The sequence below is a fragment of the Canis lupus genome, chromosome 21, assembly GCF_003254725.2.
Source record: "Canis lupus dingo isolate Sandy chromosome 21, ASM325472v2, whole genome shotgun sequence".
NCBI classification, from domain to species: Eukaryota; Metazoa; Chordata; class Mammalia; order Carnivora; family Canidae; genus Canis; species Canis lupus.
The window spans coordinates 8,624,676-8,645,724 of record NC_064263.1 but is presented as its reverse complement, the minus strand read 5'-3'; positions in this window follow the sequence as shown (position 1 = coordinate 8,645,724).

The window sequence follows — 21,049 nt, the reverse complement described above, 5'->3', positions numbered from 1 at the left end:
ATGTCTTGCCCCAAGTTTGGGGTAGGGAGGCAGGAAATGCATCTCATTTATCCTTGTATTTCTCACAAGATGTCCAACACACTGTCTACTCAGACAAGAGGGCTGATGTATAGAATGAATGAATGGATGGATGAAGGAATAAGTAGCATTTGCTAAGTAGTCTATTCTCCATTTTGGCACAAGTAAATTTCAATGACTTATGAAACACTCAAAGCATTTAACTGACTCGGGGTTCTCAATCAGATAATTCCTCCCATTTTCTTTTCTGATGAGAATCTTTATTGGTTGTGATTTAATTTAATCATTGCACTCATATTCTCTTCATAGAAGCCCAGGGGCTCTGAGGTGGTGGGTTCTTTTTAATTAAATTTAATCAAATAATAATGATCTTTAATTTCCTAAAATTGGGATCATTGAGCATATAAGAGGCCTTATTTAATGCAATTTTAGGATGATGTTCTTATTTCTGTGTTAAAAGAGACATGGATGGACTCGGTATCCTCACTGCAAGATTTAATAGAACTGGGAAGTCTCTATTTAAAAATAACTCTCACACCAGCCTGCTCAACTCACTAAAATTCCAGCATCGATATCTTATTTCTTTGGGTCAGCAAGGGCTCCCTTTTAAAATGCAAATGACTCATGCCTGGGAAAGCAAAACCTTAAGTGATCCCTTCCATCTCTTTTATCTTTTCTGTGCAGGGAAAAAGCAAACTAATATTTGTAGACCAACATCTACACATGAGGCACTGTACTAGGTACTTTACACACATTATTTCATTTAATATTCACAAGTCTGAAAAAAATAAAAAAAAATATTCACAAGTCTGTGAAATACTTATATACAGATGAGAAACCCAAAATTCAAAGGAGATAAGAAATTGGACAAAATCAAACAGGAAATAACAGAGCTGGGATTCAGGATTTGGTATTTCTCATTCAATAGCTCTTTCTACTTTTTTATGCTGCCACATCTTTGAGAGAACGGAGTTGTAAGAGGAAAGGGGGTACATGACATTGTAATACAGGAATGACATAGCACACCTAAGTGTGTGGCAGGGTTATGACTGGAGGAATGGAGGGGATTCTAAAAGAAAGGGGAGTGGTTACCAAACTTAGCGGCCACAAAATGCTCTAGGCCCACTGACTATAGGATGGCTTATGAGCAGTTAATTTGGAAGATGATGCTTGCTGACAAATGCCACTTCTTATATATACAATAAATCATATATTAGAAAAATGCATATACTAAAGTACTATGTCTCCATTTAACTTTTGTTTTTAAACCCATACATTGAGAGATTTTTCCCAAAATGTTAACGTTTGCACATTATCCATTATGAAATAAGTGTTTATGGAAAAAAAAAAACTTTAGAAATCTACATGTCAATTATGAAGGCAGAATTCAAAAGTCTCCAGCCATATAAAAAATTCACCAGCCTTTTGATATGATATGATATGATATGATTTGATATGATATGAATCACAGACCTCTTAACCTGTTTCTGAATGATATGTGACATTTGGTCTGAGTCTTACAGATCAAACATGCCCCAGAAAAGACTGGTCGGGGTAAAACACACATGATATTATATATATATGTTCAACATTAATTCCTTAAATAGAGATGCATTACATCAGTCTGCATTTTTGCCAACTGCAATTTCTTGGTGGCTTTTCATCTTCAATTTTAGAAAAAGTCATTTTGAGAAAAACTGTGATTTTATATTTTTTTTTGGTGCAAATTAATTCTTCACTCTTTAATTTTTCTGCTCACCCGTAATTGTTGTAGGATGGGGGCGGGGTAGAGAGATTGTCAAGAAACCAGTGAGATCCACAAATTTGAAGGGAAAGGAAAACCTAGATAAAAATATATACATAATTTCATTCCGACTCATATTTTACATTTGAATGGATTGTCTCAAGTCCCCCTGCAATGCACGACAATGAGTGGGAGATGGCTCTATTGAAACACATACATCTTTTTGTGGCAAATGCACTGTGAGTTGTTGCTTATAGAGACACCACAGGATCAATAATGCAGGGCACCCCAGTGTACTATATTATTGTTAACATCCTGCTGGCTAGAATTCAGGTTTCCATTTAATTGTGTTCTTTTTTTTTTTTTTTTTTTTTTTTTTTTTTTTATTGGTGTTCAATTTACTAACATACAGAATAACACCCAGTGCCCGTCACCCATTCACTCCCACCCCCCGCCCTCCTCCCCTTCTACCACCCCTAGTTCGTTTCCCAGAGTTAGCAGTCTTTATGTTCTGTCTCCCTTTCTGATATTTCCCACACATTTCTTCTCCCTTCCCTTATTTTCCCTTTCACTATTATTTATATTCCCCAAATGAATGAGAACATATAATGTTTGTCCTTCTCCGACTGACTTACTTCACTCAGCATAATACCCTCCAGTTCCATCCACGTTGAAGCAAATGGTGGGTATTTGTCATTTCTAATAGCTGAGTAATATTCCATTGTATACATAAACCACATCTTGTTTATCCATTCATCTTTCATTGGACACCGAGGCTCCTTCCACAGTTTGGCTATCGTGGCCATTGCTGCTAGAAACATCGGGGTGCAGGTGTCCCGGCGTTTCATTGCATTTGTATCTTTGGGGTAAATCCCCAACAGTGCAATTGCTGGGTCGTAGGGCATTTAATTGTGTTCTTATTTAAAATGTCTACTGCACCTACAGCTGATTTGATCAGTATTAGCTATTTGCCTGGTGTCATGTACATTTAAGAACAATGAAAACTTTAGAAAAATTGCCAGCAAAGATAAACAGATCATAAATCACAAGATGATAACATCTCATATGAAAAGAAAGTCTCTGAGAAAACAGCCCCAGTGATGTAAATATTGAATTTACCAGCCATGCCACATCCCTATGGAGGCTGGACAATAGGCTGTTTCTTAAATGGCAAAAAGGATGAGCCCTCTTCTTTATCTGTATTCACTTTTCCTTTTATTTCATCCCTGGGAAAGAGAAATGCCAGAGGAGAAGCTTAAAACAGATTAGACTGTGAGTACTGTATATAGGCTATTACATCATAACTGTCTTTGAAAACTCTCAAACAGCTGACCTGTTTATATTACAAGACAGGGTCAATTTCCATTCTAGCGACTCTTTTGAAGTTGGTGAATGCTAATGCTCTCCCCAGAATGCTGGCTTTAGAATAACAGCAATTGAATCATTCAGCCTTCTCTGATGCAATCTTTCTGCAGCTAGATAGGATTCTATACATAGATTTCATTGAGCCACACAGCTTGGCATGATCAAAAGCTTTGCTGGAGCCATCAGTAAATGATGTTTCAAATAATAAAGTCACAATGATGCCTAGAGTTTCCACTCTCGTCACTGAGGCTGTATGTATGGGTGGGATGTGTGTGTGTGTATGTAACAACAAAGCCACACTTTTGCTTCTGGTGGAATGCAGAATGATTAAACATCAAAGTGAAACAACAAAGACATTTTCATAGTAAATGTCTGTGAAAGCAAGAGAGTGCTCTACAGCCACATAGAATACTAAGGAAACTGTTATTGCTTTGGTGTGAGCAGGACATGGATTTGACTTCCATTGCCACATCTTTCCAACAATGGGAACTCAAGCAATTTATTTGACCTAGGTCTCTGATGCCTTATTTCTAAAATGTGGATGTCATCATCAACCTCACAAGGTCATAAGGTAGAATGAATTTACATACAGTAACAACAAAAACAATAATAGTGATTAATAGTCATTGGGAAATTATTACATGCTAGGCACTCCAGACTTTATGTGCATCTTCTGAAACCAACCTTCATAATAGCCTCACGAAGTAGGCATCATATTTATCCCATTCCATATATAAAGAATCTGAGACTTAGAAATAAAATTTGTTGGGTGCCTCAGTTGGGGTGACTCAGTTAAGAGGCCAACTCTTGATTGTGGCTCAGGTCATGATCTCAGGGTTGGGAGATCCAGCCCTGAGTTGGGCTCCAGGCTGAGCATGGAGCCTGCTTAAGATTTTCTCTCTCTCTCCCTCTCCCTCTGTCCCTCCCCACCCCATTCTTGGTCTCTTTCTCTCTAAAATGAATGAATGAATGAAGATTTGTAGAGATGAATAAAAGACCTTCAATATGTACCAATTCTTAAGACAAATCAAATGAGTAAGGTATGATTTTTTATCTGAACAGATGCAAGTCAGCGCTTATTTTTAATGGAAAGAGTATTCTTATTAACATTTTATCCTTGAGTATTAGTAATAGAAGAAACTCTAAATTTTGTGCAGTCCAACACCCCATACACTAAAGTAAGAATTTAGACATCAGCATTACTGGTCACCATCCTGGTCACCCCCTTTAGCACCATGAAGACCAGACCCACAAACCAATCTGGTTCCAGGTTTGGACAGTGCTCCTTGTTACCAAGGATTTTTATCTACTCCCATTTATACTTTACCCATCAGTCTTCTGGAGCTAAACACTGACCCTTCAAATAATGAAAAGTAGTTTCTTGTTTTCTGTATCTCTTCATCAGGCTAAGTATCCCCAGCTCATCAACTGTTTCTCCTTAACAGTCTCTTCACAATCCTAAACTGCTCTGGTTTGTCAATATTCCCCCTCAAAATATGACAACCAAATTCTAGTCTCAATATAAACTGCAGTCCCTGGGTACTTTAATTTTAAATTAGTTTGTAAGGGTGGTTTACAGATTTATAAAGGAAAGATATCAATTCCTCTTGTTTGCCACAATCTATATAGGAAATCAGATTCCAGACATTCTTCCCTTCATAACTCACTCAGCCTTCTATTGAAGATGTTACCACTACTTCCACTTGCACAAGACAGGCCTTACTATTCGGAGGGAGGCAAATTATGAATTATTTAAAATTTATTTAAATACTTCCCAAGTTTAATCTTCTTCAGCCAGCTGGGCACCAAATGCTTGATAGATTCAGTTTTGTACTGGCAGGTGAATCAGACATAGAGTCTTCCAATGGAAATACTGACTCTAAAAGCTTAATCACTAAAATTATAATTTGCTCCCTTTAGGGCAGGAAGGGGACCTGAATTAAAGACATTTCTTCCTGCAAAGTAAGAGATTCATTTTTTATGGCAATGGTCTCAGGGTTCAAATTGATTAAATTTTTATAGCATTTTTTTTCCTTTCACTTTGATATAGTGAAAGAATGTTCCAGCTCTTTTGTTATCTGGCCACATTACTTTGGGCAACTCTACATGTCAATTCCTCATCTGTGAAGTGGGTATAATACTTATCTAACCAAATGTGCTCTGATGATTAAATAAAATACAGTTTATGGGAGTACAAGGGTTTTAGGATAATTACCACTGAAAAGGATATGGAGTATGAGGTGAGAGAAACAGGTGGCAAGAGGAAGAGGAAGAAACTAATACCTCAGGAAAAAGAAAGCCTGACCCATTCTTTGGGAAAAGTTATGAAGCTAACTTTTACTTAACAATGAATTATATCTGCGTGATTGTTTTGCTTTCACCTATGCCTTTCCATCGAACCTTAAAACAATCCTATGATGTATATAGGTCAAGATCCATTGTTACCACAGTTGACATACAAGGAAAAAGACTGAGGGAAGATGGATACCAAATCCTAATATCATGCAACTCAATGAAACGAGTTTAACTAGAAAGATTTCCTAACTCCAAAAAAGAGCTGCAGAGTAGAAAGAGCACGGTCTGTCTACAGACCTGGTTTGCCACGTATGAGCTGTGTGTCCTGAAATCAGTTACTTGCTAACCTTGTTTAGTTTCCATAAAATAATGATAATTACTACCTTTCCCAGTCAGGGTACTCCAGAGAAACACAACCAATAGGATAAGAAGATGAAGGAAGTGGGGAGGGCATGGATGTGGGTGTGTGTTGAGAGAATGAGAGAGAGAGATTTATTTTAATGATTAGGCTCACACAACTGTGGGAGCCCACAAGTCCTAAATCTGCAGGCAAAGGCAGTGGCTGGAAAACCAGGTAGAATTTCTAGTTACTCTCTTGGGGCAGAATTCCTTCACCTCCAGGAAACCCTATTTTTGCTCTTAAAACATTCAATTGATTGAATGAGTTTCACGTACATTATTGAGGATAATCTCCTTTACTTAAAATTAACTGATAGTAGATGAAAAGCCTATCTACAAAATACCTTCACAGTAACATCTAGATTAGTATCTGCCCAAACGATTGGGCACCAAAGCCTAGCCAAGCTAACACATATAACTGATTATCATGCTACTTCACAGAGTTTTTGTTAGCTTTAGAAGAAAAACTATGCATCTTGTTCAAGGTGGTAAGCTCTCAAGATTAGCACAGGGCAATCTGGAAATCAAGGGGGTGCTTAATTAAGACATGGGGTATTAGGACAGAATTCCCAAAAGAAGGCAAGCTTTAACAGGCCCATTCTCCTCTTCCCAACATCTAGACAGGAATGAATTGAGGTGTATGAGGCCTGAAGCTTCCACCATTTGGACGCCCTCCTTTAATAGCTACAAAAGTGACAATTTACAATGAGAAAAATAATCACCATCATTACAAATTTAAAGTAAGTGAGAAATTATACACAGTTTGGTCAACATGGAAGCATATTTTCTTTGTTTTTTATATTCACCTATTAAGGATGGAGAAAATCAAATTAAAAGTTAATGAAATATAAAAGGAAAGCAAACAAGATAAGCACTGAAATCAATAGAAACTGTTTTGACACAGAGAAGAAACCTGAAAATTTATTTTTTTCAGATCATACCCAAGGCAATAATTTATTAAGAGAAAGAGATGAATTTTGAATAGCAGCAATAAATAGACTTCTGGGCTGGTTGATAATCCAATTAATGAAGAGAAGTGAATCATATGAAAACACTGGCAAAAGATTTTAATTTCCTGATGATTTGATAAATAACAAATGATTTGATTTTAAATAACAAAACTATCATGCTATTTTTTTCTGGATTTTGTAATGCTTGAGCTATTCGTCAGCTTTTAGTTATTTATGTTTAAAATTGTATATACTGCATTATTAAGAACCTTTCCAGTAGGAGAGGCCTTCTCTTGACCAGGTGTAAGTGAAAACAGGATCCCTAATTTATAATTTCAAATGGCTCATGTTTAGAAGAATTTTCCACAGAGTAGCCCCTGGTTCCATGCATATTAATCCTTGCTTCTTTTCCACTTCCCATGTACTTCCAGAGGTGGATACTGGGTATATGGGATGTGCTCTTACCACGAGATGGCCTATAGTTCTGAGCTTTGGTTTCATGACACCAGTTGAATCAGCATGTGACAGCAGGAGTATTCCTGAGAACTGTTCCCACACCAGTGTGACTAACAATAACTTAGCTTTACAGAGAATTAACTGAATATGTTGAATTGAATGAACCACATATATAAGACCCACTAAATTCAAACCAAAAATACCCTCAACTTAACCTCCTCTGAACCAGATACCAAAAATGTCATGGCCTCTCCAACATCACTGGACAAGAGGGGAAGAAAGATGGTGTGGAAGTTGGAACAGAAACAATTTTGGTAAAGCATCTAAAAGGATATAAGCAATTTTAGTTAAAATATCCTACTTTTCAAAATTCTCCTATATTTAGTATAAAAACTAGAACACCTGTAGAGCTCCAGCTTTGATTAGAAGGCTGTCAAGACAGTTGTTTTAAGTGTTGCCTTGTCTTTCATTTTGTTTAAAACTTTTAACCCTAATCATTTTGTTAATAAGTAAAATATTTATTGAGTGCCTACTCATTGCTCAAAACTGATCTGGTTGCGAGAGGTACAGAGTGAGCAGTAATAGTCTCTGGCTTCAAGGTGTATTGCAACCAGGTGATTGCAACCAGGCCTTTGAAAGTGAAGAGCGCTGAATCTTAAGCTTCATTAATTTAAAGTAAATCAGCCAATGATAGTTCAAAAACGTTTTGCTTTTCTCCAAATGGAGAATACTTTTAAAAAACTGTATGGCATCTCTGCATCACACATTAGCTGGCATCTTAGTCCCAGGCCTTGTTCTTCTTTGTATGCAGATAGCCTTCCTCCCAACTGAGCTCTAAACCTCATGAAGGCAGGGACTGTTACTGCTCACTCTGTATGTCTTGCAACTAGATCATTTGGGCAGTGAGTAGACACTCAATAAATATTTTATTAACAAAATGATTAGGGTTAAAAGTTTTAAATAAAATGAAAGACAAGGCAACACTTAAAAGAACGATCATGACAGCCTTTTAAGGAGAGGGCTCCACAGGTGTTCCAGTTTCTTAGCTGAGAACAAATCACTCCAAAACTTAGCAGCTTAAAACAATAATCATTTCTTTTCACTCAAGGTTTCTATGCGGTGGGAATCTGGTGCAGTCAGATGGTTGTTGGGGCTGGGGTCCTCTCAAAAACTTCATTCACATTTCTGGTACCTGGGCTGGAGGAACCCCACAGCTGAGGCTGAAACAGCTACAGAAACTTGGGCGTCTCTCTTCCTCTCCATCCCTCTCTCCCTTCTTCATTTCCTTTCCCTCTCTCTCCTTGTCTCTGTCTCTAGCACTCCCATTCCCTCTCTGGTTTCTCTGCATAAGCTTTCCAGCAGGTAGCTACTAGGAAACTGGACTTCTTAATGTTAGCTTATGCTCTCAAGGTGCATGTCCCAAAGAGAGCTATGGGGATGATATTTTTGCCTTTTATGACCCAGTCTTGGAAAACAGGCATCATCACTTCTGTTGCATTCTATTGGCTGAGACAGTTACAAAGATCCCCCCAGTTTTAAGAGGGTGGGAACATAGACTCAACATCCTTACAGAAGCATATTAATGTCAGGCATATTAGTTATAAGTAGATCATCTGGGATAAGATATATGTTGGTGTGGCTATCATAGGAAATATAATCTGTACTATAGGAGATAGAAGCTTCTAAATTTATAAGCATTTAAAAAAATACTAGAAAAATTTTATGCTAATACTAGCTACCAGCTACTGTTCTTTTTATGCCAGACCACTAGGTGCCCCTGCTAAGGAAATAAAGTATGCACACATAAACACTGGAATGGCCTTGTTTCTGGATGCACATTGGTAGATGATGATGTGTCTCAGAATAGATGATACATGTGATGATACAAGTGCCTTCTAGAGTTCCATACAGCATCTCTCTCTGTTGCTACCACTATTCAAGACATGGAGGCCACATGTAATAACTAATATTAATATAGCACAGCTATATACTGTATGTGTCCCCGCCAAAGTCATATGTTAGAATCCAATCTCCAATTCATATGTTGGAGATACAATAGGAGGTGGGACTGTTGGATGAAAGTATGTCACAAGATTGAGGCTTCATGAATGAAATTCATGCCTATTTAGAGACCCCAGAAAGCTCCCTTGACTCTCCTGCCATGTGAGCACACAGCAAGAAGATATACATCTATGAACTAGGATGCAGACCCTCACTAAATAACAAATCTATCAGACACTTGATCTTGGACTTCTCAGCCTCCAAAATGGTGAAAAATAGGCTTGCTTAGTTTATGAACCACCCAGTCTATTGCTATTCTGTTGTGGCAACTCAAACTAAGATAAGCTCTATGTTCTGTTTTAACCTCTGAGGATATAATAGGCACATCTTATGGATCTCCTCAGATCCCTGGTCTCCAGGTTCCTTTGTTGTCACCTGGTACTGCTAGAACAAGCATGCAGATCTGGGAGGTTCTGCTTCCACAAGGTGATGAGCCTCATTCCTGTAGTTGCTAACTATTCCCATCACTTCTACTTCCAAACTCCAATAAATTGCCATGCAACAGCATATGACATCTGACTTTCTGAGTGGCTGCCAAAGTTAATTCCCTGTAGGAGAAATTGTGACCAATTGCAGACAGGATACAGAAGGGAACCAGCAGATATATTCCCTCTCCCTTCTTCCCACTGATGGTCAGTCTGGAAGCACACTGTTATTTGTCTGGAGAAATTCTGCAAGGCCAAACTAGTGCACCTGCCAAGGGACTGGCTGCATCTCTGCAGATCATGCTGTTGTGCCTGACAGAGTACTGTGTCCTGTTACATAAATTCTTTTTCTTACCTGCTACTCTTCCTTTTTCACTCTTAATGCCCTGAGATGACAGCTCCCAAATAAAACACAGCAACTAATCCTTTACCCAGACTCTGTATTTTAAAGAACCTAGGCTAAGACTGAAGCCTTTCATATTATCATCACTGTCTTCATTTTAAATACAAGGAAACTAAGATTTATAGAATTTTCCAATCGCTCACTGCTGAGTGAAAAACAGTGCTTGAAATAAGGATTTTTTTAAAGATTGATTTATTTATTTTGAGAGAGCAAAAGAGTGGTATGAGAGGGACAGAGGAAAAGGGACAGAGAGAATCCTAAGTAGACTCCCCACCAAGCCTGGAGCCCAACTCAGGGCTCAATCACACAACCTCAAGATCATGACCTGAGCCAAAACCAAGATTTGGACACTTAACTGACTAAGCCATCCAGGTGCCCCTGGAATAAGGACTTTTCCTCAACTACAAAGTTCACATTTTTTCTTTTCCACCATGATACTTTTTTAAGAAGTATAGGATGTAGGAAAGCTGGAAAACAGGGCTATAATCCCAACTGCACTGGTGGATTATAAACACTGGAAGTTTGGTTATATAATAATAATTATTATTAAATAATAATTGATAACATTTGTTGAGTCCTTACCATGTGCCAGACTCTGTTCAAACTAATTTATATGTAATTTCTTTAATAACAGAAGTTCCTTTATGATTTAAGTAGTATCATCATTACTACTTTATGGATGAGGAACCTAAGGTACAGAGATTTATTACCAAAGGATCCAAAGGTACTAAGTGGTGGAGTCTTTGCCTCAGTCTACCTATCTGTCAAATGTAGACATAACTCCTCTCATGCCTCACAGTGTTTTCATAAAGATTAATAATGAAATAAAAATGCATGGAAAAATACAAATATGAAGCATCTTTGATACTATATCTGTTCTTTTGATAAATGGAGTAAAAGACCAATGTACATGCAGCATCAGAAAGCAGCTTCTAAAGTGTGATCATTAGCCAACAATAGGCACTACCAAGTGTGCCTTACTGGCTCAGTCAGTAAAACATGTAAGTCTTGATCTCCAGTTTGAAAATTCGAGCTCCACATTGGGGGTAGAGATTAGTTAGAAATAAAATCTTTAAAAGAAAAAAAAATAGGTCTACCAATTAGAGCCACATCCCCCATTAGGCATCACCCAGGAGTCCACGCTCCTGTGAGGAAAGGGTCTCTGCTCTCCCTCTTGTCTTCATATCTCAACTATTTACATGGAGCCTTCTATTCCTCCTCTGAGTTCAGCATACCCACTTCCTGCTGATTTCTACTTATTCCAAAAATCACATTATATTAATAGAGGTCACTTAGAAGGAATCAAAAATCACCCTCAACCCCATCACCCTAGGAGATCAGTTATTTTTGTAGGTCTGATTTCCATTTGTCCTTATACATGAATATTTTTTACACAGTTGTAACTACAGTACAGGAAAAAAATAGTTTTATTTTACTAATATATAGGATAATATTTAACATATCACTAAAGAATCACTGTTACCAAGATTGAGCAGTTACTAGAAAAGAATTCCATCATTAAATATAGTTTATTTTCACTATGAATTTAGCAAGAGACAAAATCAAGGCAGTAGGCAATCCCTAACCAATCCCTTTCCTAATGCCCCTGAATCTGACCTAACCAATTATCCTACTTCCCAACCCTGAAAGTACATCACTGCCTAATCAACCTCACCCTAATTTCTATGAGAGGAGGGACCATATCTGTCTTGTTCATCTATGTTTTAATAAATCACCTGAAAGGGTTTGCCACTCAGAATTTCCCTTCCCTATACCTCAGAAATTGTTCAAAATCCCATTACACAGCATTTTACTTGGAATTTCCCTAGCAGCTGCATCACCCAAAAGCACACAGCAGAATGCTCCATACGCATTAGAAGTAAATACTGTGGGCTGATTATATTTGAAAAGATATTAACTTGGAAATCACTGCTTAATTATATTCTGTAACCCCATGATCTGTCTTTGGAGGCAGTTATTATATTTCCTTCTAAGTATGGAAAACGTATGGGATGCCTGGGTGGCTCAGTCAGTTAAGTGCTTGCCTTTGGCTCAGGTCATGATCCCAGAGTCCTGGAATGGAGCCCTGAGTCAGGCTCCCTGCTCAGTGGGGAGTCTGTTTCTCCCTCTCCCAGAGCCATACCCCCAGCCCTGCTCATGCTCTCTCAAATAAATAAAATCTGTTAAAAAATTAAACTTAAAATTGAAATGTAACATTCAAATAACATGTAAATTGTTAAGCTCTCTGAGGGCAGAGATTGTTTCTTTTCTCTAAAGTCTATCCAATATTACTATTGATCCCGCTTTTCGTTTCTTAATCAATGTTTGCATGGTGTAACTTTTCCATCTTTCTCTTTTAACTTACCTGTTATTATATTTGAAGTGAATTTCCTGCGGGCAGTGTATTATTGGGTCATGTTTCTTTATCCACTCTGGCAATTTTTGTCTATTAATTGAATTAAGTTTAAACTATTCACGTTCATTACTAATATGGCAGAGTTTTAGTCTACCATTTTTTACTTTGTTATGTTTGTTTTTTCCATTCCTCATTCCTGTTTCCATTTTCTATGTCCTATGGGTTATTCAAACTTTTTTTTTAGGATTCTATCTTGATTCATTTTTAGTACTTTGGGTTTTGTTTTGTTTTTTCATTTTTAGTGTTTTTGAGTATATCACCTGGTTGAGTTTTCCTATTGGCTATTTTAGGTATTACAATTCACATACGTAATTTCTCTTGGTCTACTGGTATTCACATTTTACCACTTCAAGTGACACATAGAAATCTATTTTCATAGAAGTCTCTTAGCATTTCCTCCTTGTTAAATATAATTGTTTTAAGTATTTCCTCTGCATACATTGAGAACCAGAACAGATGTTTATAATTTTTGTTTCAATAATCAAATAGTATTTAAGAAAATCTCATGGAGATAGTCTATTATATATATTTTTGTCTATCTGTACCCATTCTGATGTGTTTCTTTTTTTTTCTTTCTGAAGCTTCTACCTTTCTTCTGCTATCATTTTCTTTCTGTTAAGAGACTTCCCGTAACCATTCTTCAAAGACAGGTTTTCTAGCAACAAATTGTTTTCCTTCATTCCAAAATGTCTTTCTTTCCCCTTCCTTTCTGGAGGATATTTTCACTGAATACAGAACTCACACTTGACAGTTCTTTCCTTTTAGTACTTGGAAACTGTTGCACTTCTTTGTTCTTGGCATTTATGGCTCCAGAGGAGTAATCTACTGTCATTCTAATTGGTGTTCCCTTTTAAATAATGAATGCAGAATTTCTTTCTGCTGATTTCAATTTTTGTCTTTATTTTTAGAAGTTAAATTATAATGTGTCTTTGCATAGCTTTCTTTGGGTTTATCCTATTTGAGGGTTGCTAACCTTGAACTTACAAGTTTTTGTCTTTTGTCAAGCTTGGAGAATTTTCATCCATTATTTCTTTAACTACTTCTTTAATACCACTCTTTCTTCAGCTGGAACTCCATGACATGGCTGTTAGCAGTTTTGTCATTACACCACAGTTTCCCTGAGACTACTAATTTTCACTCAGTCTACTTTCTGTCTTCAGATTAGGTAAATTCTATTCATCTATCTTTAAGTTCACTAATTCTGTTCTGTCATCTCCATTCGACTTTCTGAGCCCATCCAGTGATTTTTTTTTAATTTGTTATAAAAAATAAGAAGAAGAAAATAAAATAAAAAATAAAATAAAATTTCAGTTGTTGCATTTTCAGCTTTTTAATTTCTATTTGGCTCTTTTACAAGATCTATTTCTTATATATTTGCTGAGATCTATTTTCTTAATATACTTCAAGATAATTGTTGAGACTTTCTTAATTGAAGTATGGTTGGCACATAATGATACATTCATTTCAGGTATACAACATAATGGTTCGACAACTCTATATGTTATATTGTGCTCACCACAAGTGTAGCTACTGTCTGCCACCACACACTACTATAGGACCAATTACTATATTCCTTGTGCTATACTTTCGTTTCCATGACTTATTCATTCCATAACTAGAAGCCTGTAACTCCCACTCCCCTCTCCCTTTCTGCCCATCTTCCTATCTCCCTTCCCTCTGGCAACCACCAATTTGTTCTCTGTTTGTGCTGTTTGTTTATTCATTTGTTGAAGCATTTTTTATTGCTACTTTAAAATACTTGTCAGGTAGGGTACCTGGGTGGCTCAGTCAGTTAAGCATCTGACTCCTGATTTCAGCTCAGGTCATGATACAAGGGTCCTGAGACTGGGCCTCACATCAATCAGGCCCCATCTTGAGCATGGAGCCTGCTTAAGATTCTTTCTCCCTCTCCCTCTGCCACCCCCACTCACATGTGCATTCTCTCTCTCTAAAAAAATAAATAAATAAAATAAAATACTTCTCAGGTAATTCTGACATCTGATTCATCTTGGTATTGGTATCTGTTGAGTGTCTTTTCTCATTCATGCTGTGATTTTCCTGGTTCTTGGTATGACACATGATTTTCTATTTTATTCTGACATATTGAATATTATAGGACTCTGGTTCCTATTTGATCTTTTTTTTCCTTTGGTACTCAGTCCCTCTATTAAAGTGTGGCATGAGGACCAAATGGGTCCCACCAACACTATCCAGCAAAAGAGGGGCACTGACTCACAATGCCTCATAACAGTCTGGTAGAGTGGACTTTCAGCTCCCCCCTTAGTCTCTGCTGACTTCTTTCCTTTAAAAATGATACACTAATAGTCAAATTACTTATTGTCTCCAAGTGGGAGTTAAAATTTGGGCCCTATTGTCATCAAGTAGGGGTAAGCAGAGAATCAACTCATACTTTGTTGCTGCAGAGTGAAGGTAGAGGCTCAGGTCCCCAGTGGGTCCCACTGACATGGGGTGGGGAATACGGGAGAATGAAGTCCTTACTATCCTCAACTTGCACCATCCTATTCAGTGTCACTGATGCCATATAAGGCGTGAGGGTTCAGCTTAGCAAAAGATCCAATGACACCAATCTGGTGAGAGAACCAGAGTCCTGCCTGGTTCTGTTGGGTGGGGGATGGAAGTCCAGCTGCTCCCTCAGTCCATCTGACTACTGCCACCTGCTTCTGCCAAGTAGGAAATGGGAGAAGGTCTCTGCTCCACCCAGTTGATATCAGCCAGTGGGAAACTGGTGCACAATATCTGCTTCCACAGGGAAGGGGCTGAGAGATAAAATGAAAGATCAGCTCCTCTCTAGCAGCCTGACACTGTGGGGAAGGAATAGAATGGTTTCTCTGTTGGTGTTTGATGGGAATAAGGTGGTTATTGCCAAAAGGATTTCCTACTATTAGCCTACCCTTTTTCTGGTCCTTTGGCTAAGGGGAAGAGGCCTTGCTTGGAGATTTTTGGCTGTGCTTCTTGGTAGTTCTGAGATGGAAACTTCTGCAGCACTCTGTTGAGAATATGCTGGAGGCTCAAAGGAAACCCAGGGAACTTACCATAATGCCGTTCCTCAAGTCCTAATGTCCCTAGGTAGTCTACCTTCTTTCCACTTTGAGAGTCTTCCTGACCTTGTTTGTTATGTTATAGCCATGGTTTTTAGCCGTAAGAAGGACCTGGGAGGAATGAGTCTACTCCACCTTGACAAAACGCCAGAGACTGTTCCTTGTTCTGCGAGTATTTTGTATGTTATAAAAGTGCCTGGCACAGAGCAGACATTTTGACGAGTATTCGGCCTATGATTGAAGGAGTTGCTAATGCAAAGATGGATATAGTACAGTCCTTCCCTACAGTAGTTCAGACCTGGATTCTCAGTCTTAAGTTCACATTCTACACCTGCCATTTTCCAGCTTAGGCAAGTTCTCAAACTCTTCAAGATTTATTATCTCTGAAATGGATAATCCAATCACTCCTGTTGGAAGTAAATGGTTTTCCCCAATTCTGATATTACTTTCTGTGTCAAAGTAGCTTCATTAACATGTTAGTCCTGGCTTCTCTCCCCAGTTTCTTTCACACCAGGCAAGTAAGGTGACTCACCTGATTGGTGAGTTTGGAAGGAGAGACTGAACATGTGTACTGAACTTCTAAATTATTCTAACTTATCTATGCAGAGGCTAGCAGCATTGGATGGGGGCATGTCTCACAGGAAGGATGAGAGATAGTTGTATGTCTCCACTGCGCATCTCACATCCAATGAGAGAGAAGTTTCATTAGTTTATAAACATGTATCTCCTAATTCATTGTAATATTATTGAAACTAGCAAGGAATATTCAAAATACCTCTTAAGCACTGACCTTACGGGCCAGTGTTGTGTCACTGAACAAAGACGAATGATTTAAGGGGCCTGCCTTCGAGTAGCACAGTTGACTACTTGGAAAATTGGAAATATAAATAGTAACAAACACATAACCTCTAAAGTGCTATAACAGAAGTATGAAAATATGGTGAACTGAAACAAAACTGTGGAACACATGTAAACTTTCACAAAGTTTGGTCTAATTAATGTAATATCAGGAGAAAAAATCTGGGGCATTAATCATAGTAATAACCACGGTAGCATACACTAGCACTTACTGGGAACCTACCATGATAAAGTGCTGAGTGTTTTACATGTATTATCTCCTTAATTATCAGAGTGACCCTTTAAAGAACATGCTTCCCCACCTTCATTTTATGGCAGAAAAAACTAAAGCATAAAGGGATGAACAAGCTTTCTCGGGATCACACAGGTAGTTAATGATGAGTCCACCAACCTCAAAGCCTTAATCCTAACCGATAGAAAATACTGCCCACTCTGCAAATGAAGAAATTAAGGCTTAATTTTATTTAGTGTTACATCTCTAACACTTTACATCATGCATGGCAAACACCAAGCACTCAATAACTACTAGGGGATAAAAATAAGATAGGAAGGGAGAAAATAAGGGAGGCTCTTTGACTTAGGAAAAAATCACCCATCAGAAAAGAAAAATGATATATCACTGTGGCTCACAGTAGTGGTAGGACTGTTGTCGCCAGGAAGCAGTCATTGAAGGGCAATATACTTGTAAATACATGGAATTCTGATTTATCTTAAAGAGGGCAGCCTGAATACATAGCTGTATTCACTCCTATATATTTGTTTGGTCTATAAATAATAGCAATGTGGTGACGGTCCAGAGACTACCCAAAGAAAGCACTCCTGGGTGACTTATCTCATCCCAGACATCCCAGGCTTCTGAGACCAGGTCTGTGTCATAAAGCAAGGGCTTTTCATTCCAGCTGACCTTAGCCAGACAGTCAGGGCAACAAAGACAACACAGGTCAGAAGAATGAACAAAGAGTTGGAAAACAGAAACGATTATTAGTATTTGATTATCATTTTATTTTTTAAAAAGCATTTTAGTTCCAGAGTCATATTTTTGTATTTCTTCAAGATCATTGTGATTTTAAATTGTTAATACCAATTAGAATTGGTTTACTTCTCAAAGAAAATGTAATAATACCTTCATTATTCCTCACAGCCTTCCTGTACCATACACTATATAATTGTAATCTGCAATGTGCCTGACATTCTAAATATACACACTTTATGGGCAAAAGCATGTTGCTTTTTAAATCTTATTTCTTCATCCTTAGTTTCTTGCATAATAAAGATATAAAATGGCACATGAAAACTCTGAGCAAATGACTGAGAAATTGATGTTATCTTTAAGTATTCCATTTTTCCTCATGCTACCAAAACTAGAGTATTTAGAGATGGAGTATTCTAGTCAGAAGGGAAAATAAGATTTAACCTGTTGCCAGCTTCTTCCCTGCTCCTCCCACCCCAATCCATCTAATCTTCTCCACCCACTTCCTGTTCATCTTCTTAAAAGCAGATTGGGCTGCTTATTGTTTAAAGTGTGCTTTCCAGTACAGAAGCCTCTAGCCACAAATATCTGTTTACATTTAAACCAGTTAGCATCTAATTAAAGATTCAATATTTCCTTCCCACTTGCTACATTTCAGTGGCCAATAGTCTCACAGTAGCCACTATATGGACAGCACAGATACAGAACATTTCCATCCTCACAGAAAGTTCTCTTGGACAGTGCTGCTTGAAAGACCTCTTTCTGCCCCCACCTTTTAAGGTAACACCTTTATCAAGAGTCTGACTCAAGCTTCCCCTAGCAATACCTCTATGTTTTAAAATGCACACACATGTCTGCTGTGATTTCTCAGAATAATCTGGAGGCAGGCACAGAGCTGGTAGGAAATGTCTAGGGGACTATTGGTAAAGGAGTAGACTGATGAAAGTGTCTAGAATGTGACTATGCCCCACATAAGAATCAGCTCCCTAGGACCTGTGCTGTTTGAGCAATTACATGTCCAGGGTTAGATGATTTGCATTCTGATGGGGTTGAAAGGGTCAGGTCAGAAAACAGTGCATCTCTCTATTCTTCTCCTAGGATGTGAGGGATTGTGTGTGAATCATTTATATGCTCTCCATAAATATTTATAGAAGATAATATATATGTATACATGTATATATATATATTTACTCTATGCATATGGTTAAAATTCATCTACATTAGACTTGAAAGACCTAATGTTTGCCATACTAGAACAACTGTTATGCAACTAGAAATCATTCTGAAGAAATAAGAGCAGGGAGGATGCCTTTGCTGAGGCAGAGCAGCCAAGGGTATGCAGCTAATGAACAATATGCCTCCTCTCTAGCCATTTACTTTCATCCAGCCACTGCTAATGCAGAGATTCATTGCTGTGACACTGTTGAGTCCTGCTGTCTACTTCATTGGGGGATCTCTCTGATTGTCAGGCTGCTCTCTCCTACCTGTTCTCATTGTAGGAACGAACCACACCACTTTTTTAATCAACCAATTTAAATACCAGTGTAATGATAAAAAAAAAATCTTTACCAAAATAGGTTGATTTTCAAAGTGCATTTATCTGCCTCAAATGGAAATTTTGCTTCATTATTATTAATTTATTGAACGCTTACTGTATACAAGGCTCACTCTTTCCTTTAGCTTATTTGATCATGACAATGTTGTATAAGAGCAGTACCTGTAATATACCCATTTTAGAGATGAGGATATTAAAGCTGAGATAAGTTAAGCTCTTTGCAAAGATCACATAGCAGTAAGTTTTAAGACTGGTTCAATATGGAGAACATCATTCCAAAGAAGCTGGGAAAGAGTGCATTAGGATGAAGGGAAGAAAATCTGATGTTGTATATCTTAATGATTTATGTTTGCTGCAGATCTGCCACTGTCTAGGGACACTTATCTATGTGGAAAGGCCATTTGTGCTCTAAACTTGACACTCAGTAGCACACATTCCTGCTCTGTTATTTCCCTGTGGACATGTTCATTTTCCAACTAGTCCTCTTTTTCAGCTCTAAAACTGGGATTGTGCATAGTAGCAGGGCAGGACACTAGGTTTTTAGATTGGTGAATTCCCTGTGCACTTCCCTTAATTTCCTCAGCTTTCATTTTCACACCCCTGGAAAGAGGTACTCACAAATATCCAGACAGAGCAACCAAGCACTGAGCCATCTCTCATTTTTAGATAAGAAGATTCAAAAAGACAAAAGCCTGGAACATTTAACGAATGCAAGTGTAAGCAGTGAAAGCAGCCAGTTCAGTCTACCAGGGGCAGGGAAAATATATTGCAGTGTCAACTTAATCAATGGTTCATCGCTGTACTTTTTCAGTGCTTGAACCTTATTAGGATTGAGGCTGCATTGCTCGGGTGAAAATCAATCTGGAATTTCTCAAACAGCTGAAAACTGTAGAAATACAATTGCAAATAATTTGATGACTTTTCCAAGCACCTTGGGAAAATCCATGCAGAACTAAGCGGGGCTGGTACATGGATGTGCTTCTGGCTGAGGCAAAGTGATGAGGAAGCCAGAAGAATGCTGGGGTTCCAAATCCAGGACAAACTGACTGAACTCGTGTCTGACGTCACTTTGAAGATTCAGTGACTGAACACAGCAGTATGAATGTCAGACTCTCTCAATACAGAAACTGACTTCAGGCTAACATTGGTATAACAGAGCATATACAAGAATCATAAGAGTTTCTCTTTGGGACCACACCTAGCATTTAGAAATGGCTTTAGGGATGACATGGACTACCAGGACAAAGGGAAAGAAGAAAAGGGAAATTGACAGATGAGTCAACTAAAGAAGGGGTGAAACAGTCTTAGCAAACCTAACCAGGCCACAATATATATAGACCTATGTGTCTGGCCCCGGTTACCTTGCAGCTGAATATATGATAGAACAATGCTTAATGCAGACATTAGGCAAAGAGTTTCTGAAGTTTTAAGATACAGGGAATCCCAGAATAGCTAATAGGCTCCTAAGTATAAAAAAAAAGAAATACTTGCATTGTGGTTAAGCACATGAACTTTCCTATAAGTGAAATCTGAGTTAAATCCCACTCCACCATTTAGTATAAGACCTGGTATGAACCTCCCTGAGTCTCAGTTTCACAGCTGTTTACAATGCTAACACTTTCTACCTCTCAATCCTATTGAGAAGATAAAATGAAATCATTAAATGTCTTGTACCATGACTGACATGTAATGCATGGTCCCAAATGGTAGAAGTTGATGCTATTATTGCAAGGAAGAGAAAAAAATACAATTTTAGAACAGGTCATTGTTATAGGTTGAATTGTGAACCCCCCAAAATATGTGTTGAACTCCTAACCCCTGATATCTGTGAAAGTGATCTTCTTTGTAAATAGAGTCTTTGCAGATACAATCAAGTTAACCTGAGATCATTAAGGGGGGGGGGGCCCTAATCCAGTATAACTGGAATCCTTATGACAAGAGAAGAGACAGAGACAGACATGCACAGAGGAAAGAGACACACAGAGAGAAGACCACTATGTGAAGCTGGAGACAGAGATTGGAATTATGTCCCTGAAGACGCTAGAAGCTAGAAGAGGCAAAGAAGGTTCATCCCA